General features: G+C 36.8%; 1 pseudogene; it reads right to left on the reverse strand.

The window, feature by feature from the left end:
• Nucleotides 1-559: 559 nt before the first annotated feature.
• On the reverse strand, nt 560-1,601 carry LOC109190155 (annotated as a pseudogene).
• Between the last annotated feature and the right edge of the window lie 3,207 nt (nt 1,602-4,808).

Below are 4,808 nucleotides of genomic sequence, written 5' to 3' on the forward strand. Positions count from 1 at the left end.
ATTTAGAAACTAGGCAATTATTTTAGATACCAATTAAAAACAATTAGCACATAAGTATAAACCAAATTATAGATCATATATCACAAATAAATTGTTCATGCAAACAAATTAACACAAACATGAACATAACTTGCGGTCCAATTGTTGGTCCTAGTAACGATCAAAACATGCAATTCAAAAAACAAATTGGATTAAATAAAAATTGCACATTTAGTCACATTAATTTGCATGGCATATAAAATCACGTTAAACACTACAGGCAAATTTATAAATAGATACTAAACACATTGAACTAAATTATTCATGCAATTTTCGAACCAATATATAAACGTATATATTAAATAAAAAATTATATGAGCACAAGTATCAATTTAAATCATGAGATTAAGTCCAGTGATACTTAGCTCATTTCAAGCATTCCCAACTCATGCCTTAAGGTAGAAAATCTCGTTTCGCATAAAGGCTTCGTGAGAATATCTGCAACTTGGTTCTCCGTAGGGATATACTCGATTTTTAGATCTTTCTTTTCAACATGATCCCTTATGAAATGATGTCGTATGTCGATATGTTTGGTTCTTGAGTGAAGCACCGGATTGTGGGTGATAGCGATTGCACTTGTATTGTCACAAAATATGCTAACATTGTCGCAATTCACTCCATAATCCTTCAATTGTTGCTTCATCCACAAAATTTGCGCACAACAACTTCCTGCAGCAATGTATTCGGCCTCGGCGGTACTAGTTGCGATGGAATTTTGCTTTTTGCTAAACCAAGAAACAAGCCTTCCTCCCAAGAATTGACACGTTCCGGAGGTGCTTTTTCTGTCTATTTTACAACCTGCAAAATCCGCATCTGAAAAACCAGTTAGCGTAAAATCTGTACCTTTAGGACCACAATCCAACATTGATTGTGCCCTTCAAGTATCTTATGATTTTCTTTGTTGCGGTGAGGTGGCTTTCTTTTGGATTTGCTTGGAATCTTGCACACACTCCCACAGCATAAGAAATGTCCGGCCTGCTTACAGTGAGGTATAGTAGTGAACCAATCATTCCTCTATACTTCGTTTGTTCGACATCTTTTCCATCTTCGTCTTTGTCTAGCCTTATTGATGTACTCATAGGAATTTTGATCGATGATTTTCCATCAAGGCCAAACTTCTTTATCAAGTCGCGGGTGTACTTTGCTTGATTGATGAATATTCCTTCCTTCAATTGTTTGACTTGTAAGCCCAAGAAATAATTCAATTCACCCATCATGCTCATTTCGAATTTATTCTGCATAAGCTTCGAAAATTTCTCACACAAAGAATTGTTAGTGCTTCCAAAAATAATATCATCAACATATATTTGCACTAATAAAATATGATCACCATCTTGAATTCTAAATAGAGTTTTGTCAACAAGGCCTTTGGTGAATCCACAGCTTATCAAGAACATTGACAAGGTATCATACCAAGCTCTAGGTGCTTGTTTCAACCTATACAATGCCTTTTTAAGTTTGTAGACTTTATCACCTTCGCCTTTTACCTCAAAACCTGGGGGTTGTTCGACATAAACTTCTTCTTTGAGTAGACCATTTAAGAATGCGCTTTTCACTTCCATTTGATAAACGTTGAAATCTTTGTGTGCGGCGTAGGCTAGAAAAATTCTGATTGCTTCAAGTCTGGCTACCGGTGCAAAGGTTTCATCAAAATCTATTCCTTCTTCTTGAGAGTATCCTTTTGCAACGAGCCTTGCTTTATTCCTAACAATCACGCCTTCTTCGTTTGCTTTGTTCCGGAAGACCCATTTAGTTCCTACAACATTGTGGTTCATTGGTCTTGGAACAAGTTCCCAAACATCATTTCTTTTGAATTGATCGAGTTCCTCTTGCATGGCGTCAATCCAACTTGGATCATTTAGAGCTTCGTCCACTTCTTTTGGTTCAATCTGAGATAGATAACATGTGAACAATGCTTCCATGGTAGATGATCTTGTTTTCATGCCATCTCGAACATTTCCGATCACTAAATCTGGTGGGTGATTTTTGAGCCATCTTAAGTCTCGTTCAAATGGGTGCATGGTACTGGGTGGATTTACTGGTTGAGAAGAGGTAACACTGGTTCGAATTTCTGCTTCATTTTCTAGATTTCCAACTTCTCCAATAATTGCATCCAAGGGCTGATTTGCAATTTCCACTTCAACTGCATCCCTGGGTTGATTTGCAATTTCAATACCAATTGCATCCCGCATTTCATTTCTTACTGGATGAGAGATGGGATTTTCTAGAGAATTAATTTCCAACTCATCCATTCCCTGCAAAATATTTTCTTCACACGTATCATCAGCATCACAAAAATCAATATGACACTTGTTACCATTTTGCTCAATATTTTCGCCATTTTCGTCCAGAGCATCAATATTGACGTGTGATTTTTCATCAAATACCACGTGTATGGATTCTTCAACCACCATTGTTCTTTTGTTCAAAACTCTGAATGCTTTGCTGGTAGTCGAGTATCCTAGAAAAATTCCTTCATCTGCACGCTCATCAAAGGCTTTTAGATGCAATTTATCATTAATAAGAATAAAGCACTTGCATCCAAAAATATGAAAATAACCAATATTTGGTTTTCTCCCTTTATATAGCTCATATGGCGTCTTCTTGTACTGCTTATGGATCATGTTTCGATTTTGCGTATAGTAAGCAGTGTTGATAGCTTCCGCCCAATATCTTTTCGGGAGACCGGCTGCACTAATCATCACTCGTGCGGCTTCTTTAAGCGTCCAGTTTCTTCTTTCGGCAACACCGTTTTGTTGTGGTGTTCTTGCGGCAGATAATTGATGAGAAATTCCATGTGAATTGCAAAAAGCTTGTATAACTCCATTCACGAACTCGGTCCACGATCGGTTCGGATTTTTGATATTTGCAATTCTTTCTCATTTTGTAGTTGCTTCAACAGCTTCGGCAACACTTGTTCAACTGCATTTTTCTTCTTGAGAAACACGGTCCAAGTGTACCTGGAAAAATCATCAACAACAACAAGAGTATATTTCTTACCACTTACACTTATTGGATCAACCGGTCCAAATAAGTCCATGTGTATCAAGCTTAGCGGTCTTGATGTTGATTCGTGCGTCTTAGATTTGAATGATGATTTGATTTGCTTTCCGCGTTGGCATGCATCACACACTTGGTCCTTCTTGAAGATAATACTTGGTAGTCCTTCAACTAGATTTTTCTTTGCAAGCTGATTGATGGTCTTGAAGTTTAAATGGTTGAGCTTTTTGTGCCATTCCCAATTTGCTTCATTCGAATTTCTGGCCATTAAGCATACTGAATCTTTGCTTGGGCTCCAATCAACAACATACATATTCTTTCGCCTTTTTCCAGTGAGCACAACTTCATTTGAGAGCTCAGTTTTGATTAGGCAATTATCTTTGGAAAATTCCACAAGATAGCCTTTATCACAAAATTGACTATTGCTCAACAAATTGAATTTTAGGCCTTCAACAAATGAAACATCTTCGATCTTCAAACCATTTCTTTCAATTGTACCAACTCCTTTTGTAGTTCCATAATTTTGATTTCCTCCAAATATAACTTTTGGTCCATCGATTTTCATGAAATTCACTAGACAAGATTTATTTCTAGTCATGTGGCGTGAGCAACCACTGTCGATGTACCAAACATCCTACAAAAAAGATTAGTTGGTTTTAGGTACCCATACTTGCTTGGGTCCTTTGCTGTTAGTAATTTTTGGTAACCAAACCCACCTTGATCCTATTGAATTAAGATAAGGCGGTTTGTAACCATTTGAAACACGATAATCATAATTAACTTTTGAAAACATTTTTGGCGCCGGGTTTTGAAAAACATTTTTATATCTAGGCACCTGGGAAGAGGATTGTTGCTTTCGTCTATAAGAAGCATTTAAACAAGATTTACACAACCAATCCTTTTGAGTGGAATAAAATCTTCCATCTCTATTTCTAGAAAAGCTTCCCTCTTTTCTAAAAATTCTTTTTGCACTTGACTCTTTGGCATATCTTTGCTTGAAGAATTTTTGTTGCTTTGCCGTGTTATTGAACTGTTTTGGCCTTTCAACATTCAACTTTGCTTTTGTTTGATAGCCAAGTCCTTGTCTCATTGTGCTATTCTGACTTTTAACAAATTTTACTACTTGCACTTTATTGGTTAAAGGCGTAGTAGAATTAGTCAGATTTTGAGGGGTTTGAAAACATGTGGAGTCGTAACCGATTCCGGTTCTATCTCCTGATGGCTTTTGCATGTTTACCATTTTATCCATAATTTTGGACGAATTAGTAAACGTAGCAATGGTAGCCCGAAGGTTATGTTCTCTAACCTCTCTTGATTTTCACTCTTCAAGTTACTCACTTCAAGTAAAGCATCTTGCAATTTTTTATTCATCTCTTCTTTTTCAAGAATTAGAATATTATTGCGCTCCTTGAGTTGAGGATGAGTGAGCATAATCTCTTGACAATCTCGCATTAGACTGCCAATAGATTCACGAGAAAAAGAGGAATTAACAGAATTGAAAGAATTAGATGTTACCTCTTCTTCCTCTGCTCCAAGAGCCATAAAGCACTCTTCACTTGAACTCAACTCAATTGATTTGCATATTAGAGCCGTGTCATCTTCCGAACTTGAGCTTTCATCACTTGATGACAATTCATTCGACTCATCATTTTCATTTGGTTCATTGCTAACAAGAGCTTTTCTTTTGTCGCGCTTGAACCTTCGATCTTTGCTTTCGGATTTATTCGGTGTAGATTCAACATTTATGCCTTGATACTTGCTAACGATCG

The sequence above is a fragment of the Ipomoea nil genome, unplaced genomic scaffold (assembly GCF_001879475.1).
Source record: "Ipomoea nil cultivar Tokyo-kokei standard unplaced genomic scaffold, Asagao_1.1 scaffold1572, whole genome shotgun sequence".
In the NCBI taxonomy this organism is placed as follows: Eukaryota; Viridiplantae; Streptophyta; class Magnoliopsida; order Solanales; family Convolvulaceae; genus Ipomoea; species Ipomoea nil.